Consider the following 14,191-nt stretch of genomic DNA (forward strand, 5'->3'; position numbering starts at 1 on the left):
TGGAGAATTCCTAGTCTACTTGCTTCTAGATGCTACTGGATTCACTAATGCTGAAACAGCTTAGCTTGTAAAAGAACATTTATTCTTCAGATAGAGTGCTTAGAAATAGATTTGTGATCAGTGTTTTCCTTTGGTGTGAAATACTTTTAGAGTACTGCTATTATGATTCTTGTTAATCCAAATTAGATTATGTATATAAAGCTAGATTTTCTTGTAATAGTGCTTATTTGTCATAGAGTAACACAATATAAAGAAATCCAGTCCTCTTTTTTTTTAGACTCGCATCTCTGCCTACTGGTAGGGAAAAAAAACCTCAATAGTGTGGGTCACCATAAATCCTGCTAACTTTAATCATCCAAATAAGAATCAGGAGTCTTCATCTAGAATCCTTTCAAACTTGTTTGTCTTGAACATACTGAGTGCTAGTACTTATTGTCTATACAATAGTAATTGTATTTAATAGTAAAAAAAAAAAATGTGTAAGTAATGGTTTTTTCTAAGGGAGCTCTAAAGAATTTTTGGATTTCTTTTTTTTTTATAGTGTATAGAGGTTTCATATGCATGAACATTTGTGCTTAGATTTTTTTTTAATTAAAAAGTTCAATTAAGAGCATCCAGGCTCCCTAAGTTCATTTGTAAATAGTGGTTTGGAACATTTTATAAGGTGATTAGATTGTTAGGAAAGCTCATAAAGGCTTATTTAAACCATAATGTAGTTAACCAACAGTATCATGCTGAACACTCAGTTTTCTTTAGGGAACCAATCAGTGTAGGAGATAGAAAGAAACAGAGGTCTTCCTTTTTCCTGATGTGATTCAGGAAAGTTTAGTTTCTTGGTGTTAGTGTTTCCTAGTTGCCCTCTTACACCCTAAACCCCCCGGTGGAATGCTGTATAAGCCAGCTTGCCTCTTCCCTTACTGGATGCTCTGTGCTCCAAAATTTCATATATTTTCCTCCAATCAGAGTTCCCACTTCTCTCTGTGGTTATAGCTGGCTGGATTTTAAGGAAAAAAGTGTTTCCCATGCAAATGAAGATAGTGAAGAAAGTGGGATTAAACTTTTTTATTTGCTTATTCAGAATTAATTTTTATCTAATGTCTAAGATTTCAGACAATATGGCCACATTTCAGGCACCGTGGGAAGCAATATTTTTATCGAATTGATGGATGCTGTCTTGAGAGTACTTCCCAATTTCCCTTAGATTTTGGGGGATTTTCATAGTTTCCTTTCCTCAACTTTTGAGCTCAGAGGTTTCTTCTCATATCCACATTTTGGTAACTTTCCCCTTTTCTGTATTTTCTTTATCCAATAGAGCAGTATAGAAGTCACATCTGCATTTTTTCACCTTTTGGTACAGTGATGGAAGTTTAGAAGTATTCCTGGAGTAAGGAGGCTAGGGCTGGCATTAACATCTCCTAAGACACACGGTTTAGGGGAAATGAAAAGTGGCTGTCTCTAAGCCAGACATGAATATGTCAGAGGCTGCCTGTATTTCGGTGAAAATATTTAACGAAACCCAAATGGATAAGCTTCATCTTTGTCAGTTTGTCTAAATACATTACTTGCAATTATATTAAAACTTACTCTAAATACCTGTACTTCTCGTTCTGTAGATGATATAGATGATGTTGCTTGTTAGTTAAAATATCTTTTATAAAAGAAAGTCCTGCTTCTTATCATGATGTATGTGACTTAAATGACTGTTTCATATTAAAACTATTTCTTCCTTATGTACTGTTTACATATACCTCTTTTTGGGATATTAGTTCAGTACTTTTATACAAATCTGAGTGTGTTCCACATTGGTGACATGTATTTTTGCAGTAATTTTTTGTTTTGTTCTTAGAGCATGTCTAAAGTAACACATGCACTAGTGCTGTGGTCTGTGGCAAAATTACTGTAATTCAAATTGGAAAATAAAATGTTTCCAGACTTTGTCCAACATTTATTCCTATGGCAAAGGAAATTACTATGTAATACTAATTATTTCTTATGCTGGTATGTTTAAGCTACTCTATGAAGTATGTGAAACATCAATATTTATGGATTAGTAGATGGCCTGATGTTTTGAAATGGGAGAGAGGGGTAAAATTTGGTGTTAGCAATTCATAACATGCAATACAATAAATACTTCTGAAAATGTTGATTTTCCTCTTACAGTTACAACTTTTTAAGGAATTATTACCTTAATTGGTAGCACATATTAGGACTTTTTTTTTTTAGCCCATACCATTAAAGTTACATTCTAGACTTTGAACCTAGTCTGATATCTTACAACCAAAAAAGATCTCATTCACTTCACCATAACCAAAATAGGTAGAAATGCTAATCTTCACTTTTAAATAAACTATTATAATACCATAAAACTCCTCTAATTTTCTCAGAATTTGTAATCACTGATATAAGGAGTTGAATTGTGTTTAATTTGTACTATTTGATGAAAAGATTTGTTAATAAAAGTCATAAGGTTTTAAGGAAAAATGTTTAATCTTGGAAAATTAAGCTTATAAACCATTTATTTAATAATACTATTTTAAAAGCATTCTTTTGCCAATAAAACAAGTACCCAGAAGATTGTAATTGGTAATACTTGGCCAGTGCAAATTTGTATATTTGAAATTATATACTTGAAAGAAAAAAAAAAAAGAATGCTCATGAGTGCTTAAACTGCATATCTTTTTAAAGTATTCAAATTTTTAAACTTTTATCAATTCAAACTATCCTGAGTAAGTTTTTGCTATATTGATATATATTACAAGATAAATGTTTACCTGTGTTATGTTAATGGTATCTCTATACAGCATCATTTTTGGCATGGTTGTTGTGGTGTATTTTGTACATTTGATTGTTGGTGGGATTGACATAGCAATAAATCTCATTCAGTTCTTAATATTTAAAAAAATGCCATATACCATACTGTGGCATAACTCCATTATATTTTATTAGAATGCCTATTGTTTTCATGGGTCTATTTTTGGGGTTAAAAATTTAGAATTACATGTTAGGGATTTATTTTTTCCTGGTATCTTCACATACAATCTCTTTGAAATGGGTCTGCTTCTATTTAAATCATAGAGGTTTCAAGAAGTATTAGTATTAAATAATTCAGGAATTGCTTTGTGGAAAAATTTAAAGTATGACTAAGTTCCCCCCCAAATTTTTATTTATATTGTTTTGTACAGGTTACAGTTTTCAGAGAAGCAAAATTGGCTTGGTAACTGTTGGGGTATAGTAGATAATGGATAATTCATCTAAGGGTCTCCAAGTATTAAACCAAAAATTCTCAGTTCTGAATTATTTTTAATTATTACTGTTAATAGTGGTAAGCCAGTTTTCCTTTTTCCTTTAAGAACTTTGATTCTTTTAATTTCTTCCTTTTGACCCCTTTCTTTATTCCCAAAACACCATGCTTTAAATTCTTTTAAGAGGAGTTTATCTTCCACATTTCAGTTTTTTATTCTGCAGATAAGTAGTAAGACAAGTAGAAGTTCTACTTTCAAAACAGTCCATGTTATTGTTGGCCATTCTTTTCAGGGTTTGTACTAAATGTCATTTGTGCATTGTATAAAGAATGGTATTTATCAGTATTTAGACCTACTATTGGTAGAAATGTATCGCAGGCTTTCTTGAACAATATGTATTGTAAGTTTGTTCCTATAGTGTTATGCTTCAGATTCTTTTAAATAAAGCTAGTTTTTAAAGAGAGAAATAACTGTTTTTTCAAGTGCTTGACTTTCAACAGGACAATCTTAGGTTATAGGTATGACAGTCTTGACTTTGGGTAGGAAATGTTCTGGGAAACATTTACCAGGACAACAGCCTGTAATTGACCAGGAATTTAATTTTATACTGAGGACCAAACCAATGTTATTGGATAGATCTTGTTATATGCATTCCCTCCCCTGTAAAGTTGATACATAGCACTGAGCCCTGAGTTTCCCTTAGAAAATCTGAGCATAACCTATCTCTATTTTGATTTTAACAAATTAGAACTTCAGTTCTGTTAATAGAAAATTAATTGGAGAGGAGCTCTACAACCTCACAGCTTAACAATCCCTGAAACAAAGACACCCTGTAGCAATATTAAGAAGGAACTTGTCTGAATGTAAGATTAAGTTTACAAACTTAATCTTAACTCCAAAGTTTGTTGGAAACACCCATTCGGTATCTAGACTTACATGGAAAGATGCAAGTGAATCTGTCAGTTGATGGAACTTGATATTAGTGGTAATAGAAACGACAGTCAGATAAAATTATATCAAGATAAGATTTGAATGTGTGAACGTTCTATTTAGATTTATGGAATGATGGGGTACCTGGCTGGCTCAGTTGGAAGAGCATAGGGCTCTTGATCTTGGGGTTGTGACTTCAAGCCCTACATTGTGTGTACAAATTACTTAAGTAAATAAGAACTTTAAATTTTTTTTTTAAATCAATGAAGGAAAATCAACAAAAGTGTGTATATCTTACGTGCTGTAGGAGAAAGATGTACAGAGACTTCCTATCAAATAACATCATGAGTGTCTAAAGCACCCACTGTGTTCCAAGCATAGTATGATAAATATAAAAAGAAAATTGGATTCAAAACCAAAAAATATATCCAAGGACAAGAAATAATAGGAAGAAATTTTGAACAATGCTGCAGCAGCAGCCTATCTGACTTTAGGTCCAGAGCAGTCATTTGCAGTCAGAAATTCTAATCTGGCAGGGTAATGAGATCTAAAAGTGCAACCACATTTCACAGCTTGTAAGATGCAATAACAGTACTTTTTAAAAGATAAATTTATAGCTTTAGATAATTTTTAAGCCCCAAACATAATGATCTCAAGAGAAAAACAAAAATGTAAGGAAAGTAGAAGAAAGGGAATAGTAAAGAAAAAATAGGAAATAAAACACAGGAAAGGAATAATAAAGCCACAAGTAGGTTATTTTTTAAAAGATTAATAAAATTAATGATCTTCTAGTGAAACTTTTTTTTAATGGCAAAAATAACAGGAATGAAAAAGGGGGCAAATACAGCACTAGTTTAAGCTAAAGGCCAAGCTGGTATTCCTCTCCATTGCTGCAGCTACCACTTGTGAAAGAAGGCTAAACAGCAAACCCTACCTCCAAATAATACGTGGGGCTCTAGCTCATAGGAAAACGTGGGCTCAAGGTTTGCTCAGTTGGTAACATGTCATCAAAGATACCAGTTACCACCAAATAATTGGTGATATGCTATCAACCAAAGAATTGAGACCGTGAGTTAGCATATAACATTTGGCTAAATTGAGGTTTCTAGGACACAATTTAGAGGCAACTTAAAACTGCTAGAAAGGATGAACCCAGAGGAAACAAAAAAATGGAAGAGAATATCCACTGCAAATCAAAGTTTCAAAATGTATGAAGAAACCTGGTGATAAGACAAACAGCCAACCAACACCTTTTGAAATTTCAATCCACTCAAGATGAAAATAATAGAACAGCCTGAAAAGGCCTTTAAGATAAGTATGTTTCAGGAACCTGAAAGGCAACCTAAAGAATAAAAATTAAAGTTATGAAACTTGGTATGTAGACCTTAATTTATTTACTCAACATTTATTGAGTGTTTTTTAAGTCAGTGTTTACTGAGTGTTTTTTAAGTCAGTCAGGCACTGTTCTAGATGTTAAAAATATAGCAGTAAATCAAACACAAAAATCACCATTCTGAGAAGATTGTTATTCTGAAGAGAAAATAAGCTATAAAGTAGGTTAGAGAATAAGTGTGATGCACAAATAAAAAGGAATGAGATAGGAAATGCTCAGGCTGGTAGGGTAAGAGGTGCAAGTTCTTGATTTTTAATAGCTCAATTAAAAGACACTTAAGTAATGACCTGAAGAAGTAAGGGAGACTGTCACACAGATAACCAGGGAAGAGAATTCCAGATACAGGTAACAGGTACAATTACTCTTTGGAAAGAGCATGCTTGGCACATTTCGTATTATTTCAAGGAAGACACTGTGGAGCGGACAGTAGAAAAAGTGAAAGGAGATGGAGTTAGAACATTAACAGGAAACCAGATTATATGGAACTTTGTAGTTCATTGTACAGCTTTTGGCTTTTATTGGAGAGTTTTCAAGGGAGAAGGATCTTCTAATTCTGATTGTGTTGAAAATAGACTCAAGGGTAGGGTAGGGAGTTGAAGGAAGAAGACTAGTTAGGAAGCTATTGTAATTAATTCCTGTGAGAGGTGATGTGATTAGAACCACAGAGATAGCAGTGAAAAGAGTAAAATGTGGATCTTATTTGGTCTTGATTCAAACAAAATAACTGTGAAAACACACAACTGGGGAAAAGTGACTATGAACTTGGATTATATGACATTGGTGATTGTTTTAGTTTTGTTATAATAATGGCATTGTGTTTATTTAATAAAACACCTATTTTTAAAAAGATGAATACTGAAATGTTTATGATTCTTCACTTGGCTTAAAAATAGTCCATAGGGGAGAAGGGCATCGAGGTGGTTCGGTTGGTTGTGCATCTGACTCTTGATTTCAGCTCAGGTCATGATATTACAGTCCCGGGATGAAGCCCCTTATCAGGCTCTGCTGTGCTGAGTGTGGGGCCTGCTTAAGATTAACTCTCTCTCTCTTTCTCTATCTCTATCTCACCCTCCCTCCCTCCCTCCCTCCTTCTCTACCTCTGCTCCTTTCCCCAGCTCACACGATTTCTGTCTCTCTCAAAAAAAAAAAAAAAAAGGCCAGAGAGGAGGAAAGGAGCCCTCAGAATCGGTAAAGACATGTAAGACTTAATGATTTTTAAATGTGGCCTAGTGATCACATCCAGGAGGATGTTCAAGTGGTACTTAAGGCATGTTAGTTCTTACCTCGTTCAAGACATGTAAAGATACTGGATAGTTTCAGATTTTTTAAGAAAAAAATTTAGTGAATTGCATTTTGTTTATTTATTTATGAGAGAGTATGCACACATGCAGGCATGCAAGCAGGGGAGAGGCAGAGAGAGAAGAGAGAGGACCTTAAGAAGGCTCCATGCTCACTGTGGAGCCCTATCAGGGGCTCAGTCTCTCAACCATGATATCACAACCTGAGCAGAAATCAAGTTGGACTCAACCAACTGAGCCACCCTGGCACCCCATGAATTCTGTATTTAAAAAGTCACAACTTTTAAGAAAATTTAATAGTCACAACTAAAAGAAAATAAATACAATATAGCTTCTAAACCAGCAGAGGGCAAAGCAGAGTTCAGAAAATGTTATCAAGCCAATAGAAGATAGAAAAGCAGATAAAAAGAAACAATAACAAAAATGTAAATAAAACCAAATGTAAATGGATTCGATTCACCTATCTGACACTGACAGATCAGACTAAGGACTTTTTTTTTTTTTTTTTCCAAATGATGTTTACAAGAGATACACATAGAAATTTCAAAAGCAAGGGAATGGTTTATGTACAGTGATATTTATTAAGAAGTAGAAAAGCCAAATTCTAAATGATTGCATACAAAGTAAGGCCTTTTATATGATGAAAGATTATGAAAAATTAAAACTCTTCATGTATAAAAAATAAAATGGAAGAAACGGTGACAATTGTTAAGTAAAAAAGTTTGAAAAACAAGTTATATACAAAATGATCACATTTTGTTCTTAAACATTTTATATATCTATGTACACCCACCTAGAGATAATCATCTGTAATATGACAAAATGTTACTGTGTTTTTCCCTGAACAATGGAAGTATGTGTGTGATTTTTCTCCTCAGTATTGTCAACAATAGATATGTATTCCTTTGGTCATCAGAAAACATAGTTTAAAAAGAAAAAAGTAAACAGATAGCAAAAGATGTAACAGGAAAATGCTAATCAAAGGAAACCATTATAACAATGTTAATATCAGACAAAACATGATGTAAGGCTATTATCAAAGAGATAGGAGATAACAGGTGTTGGTGAGGATGTGGAAAAGAGGGAATCCTTTTGTACTAGTGGTCGGAATGCAAACTGGTGCAGCCACTACAGTTTCCTCGAAAAATTACAAATAGAACTAACATGATCCAGCAATCCTAATTCTGGGTATCTGTCCAAAGGAAATGAAATCACTGTGTCAAAGACACAACTGAACACCCATGTTCATTGCAGCATTATTTATAAAAGCCAAGACATGGAAACAACCTAAGTATCCAATCAATAGATGGATGGTTAAAAAAAAAAAAAATGAATACAATATATTATTCAGCCATAAAAGAGAAGGAAATTCTGCCATTTGCACCAACATGGGTGGACCTTGATGGTATTAGTCTAAATGAAATAAGTCAGATAGAGAAGGACAAGTACATGATCTCCCTTTCATGTGGAAGTTAAAAAAACTGACATCACAGGTACAGAAAATGGATTAGTGGTTGCCAGAGGTAGAAGGGTGGGGGGTCAAAATGGGTAAAGGGGGTCAAAGGGATCAACTTCAATTATAAATAAGTTCTGAGATGTAATACACAGCATGTGGAGTAAAGTTAATAATACTAGTATTATATATTTGAAAGTTGCTAAAAGGATAGATCTTAGAAGTTCTCACCATAGGAAAAAAAAATTATAACTTTGTGAGGTGATGAATGTTAACTAAACTTATTGTGGTGATTGTTTCACAGTACATATGTCAGCCATATCTCCATAAAGCTGAGAAAACTATTTCTGGTTACACTTTTTTTAAAAAAAAAAAAAGGATATAAAGACAAAAATATTAATAGGAAGGAGAAAATTTTGTAATTATAGAAGGAGCAACCCACCAAAATGATCAAACAATCATGAATACATATGCTTACAACAGAGTTTCAACACACATAAAGCAAAAGGCAATTACAGGAAGAAAAAAGTAGCATAAAAGATACCAACACACAACTATTAGATTTGCTAAAATTGTTTTAAAAGTGCTAATGTTATTAAGTGTTGGTGAATATGCAAAGTAACTAAAACTTTCATACACTGCTGGTAGGAACAGAACATTTGTATTTTTGAAAAATTTTTTAATGTTTTATTTATTTCTGAGAGAGACAGTGTGAGCAGGGGAGGGTCAGAGAGAGGGAGACACAGAATCTGAAACAGGCTCCAGGCTGTGAGCTGGCTGTCAGCACAGAGCCCAAAGCGGGGCTCGAACCCACGAACCGTGAGATCATGACCTTAGCAGAAGTAGGACGCCCAACTGACTGAGGCACCCAGGCACCCCCATTTGTACTTTTGAAATAGTTTGGCAGTTTCTTGTAATACTAAACGTACACCCACTGCTAACCCGCTAAGCTGAAGCTGGAAGATTCTTGTGTTTGGTGGCATCTGCAAGTGAAAAAAACCTTTACTTCTGCTTGTGTGAGTGAGATATAATTCTACCTCTAGAATTAATATGATTATATTTATTAATATAATAATAATATATATTATAATATATAGTATTAATAAATTATAAAGATCTTAAAGTAAAGATAAAGATTTTAAAATAAAGGAGCCCTATTCTGATTGACTTGGAGCAATTGTCTGCTTCTCCCCTTGACGACATTTGACAACGTCTAGAGATATTTCTGGTTGTCACGACTTGGAGGTGTCTCTGGCATCTGGTGAGCAGAGGTGTGGTATGCAGCCAAACACATTGCAAGGCCCAGGTAGCCATACAGAACAAAGAATCATCTGCCCTACATATCAAGAGTGGCAACAGTGAGAAACCTTATTATGGAGACTAAAGAGCAGTTATATAAATCTAATAATTTCAAATTTTTCCCAATGTAAAGAAATAAACAGCTAATACTTTAAGTGTGGTGATCTTTTAAAGAAAAAAATTATTCTCACAGAAGCTGCTAGCTCAGAACCATTTTTTAAAAAACAAATCAAGTTCATGCAATCAAATCAGACTTATTTGATAATTTAGGTTTAAAAAACAGCTATGCCTACTTCCTGGTTATATTAGTGTGAAGTAAAATACAAATGTACATTTTATTCTTTTTAAAGATGTGGATTTGTTTTCTCCTGCAGAGAATAGTTAATCTAAACTTCCTACCATATTCTGTATAGAGTTGATTGAATACACTAACTTGACTCCCAGATGTTTAGGATAAGGAACAGAGAAAAATTTTGTTTAACCAAATTGCTTTATAATTCTAACAAAATTTTTAAATATCAAGAATACATTATGTTCTAAAAGGATGTCAGTTTAAATGTTAACTTTAAGACCTTAAACTATATTAAATTGAATTAATTAATTAATAATCTTTGGATGCTTTGATAATTTCTAAGTAATGTTAGAATATAACTCTATGCATAATTTTCTTACATATAGTTTTGGATTGCATTCTCTTGATTATAGAGTGGTTCTATCCTTGGGTCCTGTTACTGTGAAATTCACAGGCATGAAAGATGTCTGTGTGAACATATTATGTGTACTTCTGAGGCATATTGTTCCACTAAATTCTTGCTGCATATGACAGACACGTACTTCTCAGTGGCCTCTTGCCAGTAGTTTCTGTGAAGTAAGTAGTACTCTGTGAATGTGGACGATAAAGACTATCCTAGGTGCGATCCTGGCAAAGAATCATGAAGAGAGTAGTTTTATTCTAAAGTATTTGATGCAGAATGTTATAGAAGATAAAAACATGAATGGATGAGGAAAATTATAGAAGTTATGTAAAAAGTGAACTTCATAACATGCACAGAGAAGAAGTCTACAAAAAAGCAATGAAAGGTGTTAAAATTTTTGGCAAATTTTGCTTAGTTTTTTTTCAACATTTATTTATTTATTTTTGAGAAAGAGAGTAAGCAGGGTAGGTGCAGAGAGAGAGGGAGGCAGAGAATCTCAAGCAGCCTCCATGGGGTCAGAACAGAGAACCCATGAACCATGAGGTCCTGACCTGAGCCGAAACCAAGAGTTGGATGCTTAACCAACTGAGCCACCCAGGTGCCCCAAATTTTGCTTAGTTTTTATCAATAAGATCATTTTTTAAATTTAAGATTGGGACGCCTGGGTGGCATAGACATTTAAAAGCATCTGACTCTTCTTTTCAGCTCAGGCGTGATATCACAGTTTGTGAAACAGAGCCCCCCATCAGGTTCTGTGTTGACAGCACCAAGCCTGCTTGGGATTCTCCCTCTCACTCTGCCTCTCTCTCACTCACTCTCTCTCAATAAACATATAATAAGATAAAATTTAAGATAAATTTATTGCCAACTATCATATTAATGCAAAACTAGAATTTCTTTTTTCCCTTATGTTAAAATGATAAATTGGTTTTAAAGCCTATAGTCTGCTGTTAATGAAAAGTAGTAAAATATTATTTTCTACATTCTGTATAGTCCACCCAGATAACTAAAATTTTGTATGTCATCAGAAAAGTTTTCACGTTTTCCTTGCTTTGTGGTGATTTTGTCATGCTTTTGATTACTAAACTGAAAACAAAAACCAAAGTCCTCAGGTCTGAGAAAGCTAAAGTTTCTTACAATTGTGTTACCTTCTGTGTTTTCTTGTCCTCTTCTATGTACCTTGGCTAATAGGTAGCCAAGTTAAAGTCATTCATTGTTCTCTGACTTCTATGACCCTTTCTTAATCAAGTGACAAAATCTCCTGTGATAACTTTTTTTATTATGCTTTCTAAGATCAGACCATAACTGTATTTTACGATTATGTACTTTACTATTTATGTATATATATATGTGTGTATATATATATATATATATATATATANCAAAAAATAAATAAAAGGTCAAAATATTTTGGATTGCCGGATATGTTTTATATTTCTTAATTGCCTCAACATTATTTTAAGAACTACATGGAAAGAGGTATCAAAAGAACAATTCAATCTTTGCTGAGTTGACCTTTAGGTAAATACTACTTATGTAAACATATTTGAGAGATTATGAACTTAACATAATTTGTCAGTGTCCTCACTATCCACAATATGTTTTTGTTCCTCTTGGAGGAAACACTGATTCAATGCTTATTAAATAGTTATGTATTGCATCCTGATAGAAAAGTTTACTCTCCTCATTCTCATTTAGCTGCAGCCATTCAGTCTCATCATCAGAGGGTATTTCTGTTTTTCTCTCATGCTTGCCTAAAGTCTCTGCTGAAGCCAGTTTAGAAATTGGGTCTTCAAGAGCACCTGGGTGGCTCAGTGGGTTCAGTGTCTGACTCTTGATTTTAGCTCAGGTCATGATCTCACAGTTCCTGAGTTCAAACACTGCATTGGGCTCTGAGCTGACGGTGTTGAGCCTGCTTGGGATCCTCTGTCTCCCTCTCTCTCTCCCTCTCTCTTTCAAATAAATAAATAATTACATACATAAATACATAAATAAAAGAAACTGGGTCTTCAGTCAAGGTAGAGAGTCTTTGAGTCTTGAAGAAAAGATTCTATTAGGTACTTTCAAGGTACTTGGTTGGTTGCTTACATAGTTACTCTTCTAGAGAACTACTGATGGCTCAAGAAATTAAGACAATGGCAGTGAAAAGTGGGTGGATCTGATAAATATTTAAGACTTGGAGATTGATTGGATTTGTAATCTCCATCATAGTTATAGTTGTCAAAGTCAACAGCATTCAGTTCATGAATATTAATAGCTCCACTATTATTCTTACTCAAGTAAAAAGCCATTTCATGTGTGCCAGGGTGTACATCAGAAAAATAATGCTTATGGTGAAGTCCAGGAGAAAAGCCCTGGATCTGTTCAAATGTCTAAATACCAACAATACTGAGCACTTTACACAAAATTCTATTTAATCCTCTTAATACCCTACAAAAAGATATTATTGCCTCTATTTTACAGATTGAGGAAACTAAGGCTCAGGGGGTGAGAAACTTGCTCAAGGTCATACAGTTAATAAAAGTAAAGTTGGGGTTCTAACAAATTAGCCTGATTTCAAACAATAGATAAATAATAAATTATTTTAGCCTGAATTCGTGACCTTGGATCCTGAATCCCCTGTTTTTGAGAACCCTTCTCTGACCTTCTATGTGCACTTTCCCCAAAGGACCAAGAAGATGTTGATCAGGAGGATGTGCCATCTGGCACCCATGCTCCCTCTTCTAGAAAATGTTTGGGCTGCCCCAAATCTGGAATCCTTGCCCAGTAGCCCTCGGCTGCTTTAAGAATATTACAAGTCTTTTCTCTGGCTAGCCTGCTAAGGGTATCTGTGTTGCTGCTGCTTTATTTTTTAATTGAGCTAAAATTGATACATAACATTATTAGTTTCAAGTATAAAATATAGTGATTTGATCTTTGTATGCACTAAAAGCAATCGCTACAATAAGTCCAGTTACCATGTGTTGCCATATAATTAACCCCCTTCACCCATTTTGCCTACCTCCCACTCCCTTCCCTTCTGATCGCACCAAACAGTTCTCTGGATCTGTGTGTTTTGTTTTGTTTGAGATACCCACACACATATATGTGTGTGTGAGTGTGTGAGTGTGTGTGTGTTCATTTCATGTAAATGAAATCATACAGTATTGTCTTTCTCTGACTTACTTAGCATAATATCCTCAAGGTTAAGGTCCACCCATGTTTTTGCAAATGGCTGAATTTCCTTCTTCTTATGGCTGAAGAGTATTCCACTTTACATATACCATGTCTTCTTTATCCATTCATCCATCAATGGACATGTAAGTTCATTCCATATCTAGCTATTGTAAATAATGTTGTAATAAACATCAAAATGCATATATTTTTCTAAAATTAGTATTTTCTTCTTTTTCATATAAGCACCCAAAAGTGGTATAGCTGGAACATATAGTAGTTCTATCTTTAATTTTTTTAGGAACCTGCATATTGTTTTCCATAGTGGTTGCACCAATTTGCATTCCCATCAACAGTGTATGAACGTTCCTTTTCCTCCACATCCTCTCCAACACTTGTTATTTCTTGTGTTATTGGTTTTTTTTCCATAACAGTCATTCTAATAGGTGTGAGGTGGTATCTTATTGTTGTTTTGACTTGCATCTCCCTGATAATTAGTGACATTGAAGATCTTCTTATGTGCCTGTTGGCCATCTGTATGACTTTGGGAAAATGTCTGCTTAGAACTTCTGTCCATTTTTAAATTGGATTGTTTATTTTATTAGTTTTTGAGTTCTTTATATATTTTGGATATAGATATGTGATTTGCAAATGTTTTCTCCTACTGAGTAGGTTGCCTTTTATCTTATTGATAGTTTCCTTTGCTGTGCAGAATCTTTTTAGTTTGA

This window comes from Crocuta crocuta, unplaced genomic scaffold, assembly GCF_008692635.1.
Source record: "Crocuta crocuta isolate KB4526 unplaced genomic scaffold, BGI_CrCroc_1.0 scaffold130, whole genome shotgun sequence".
In the NCBI taxonomy this organism is placed as follows: domain Eukaryota; kingdom Metazoa; phylum Chordata; class Mammalia; order Carnivora; family Hyaenidae; genus Crocuta; species Crocuta crocuta.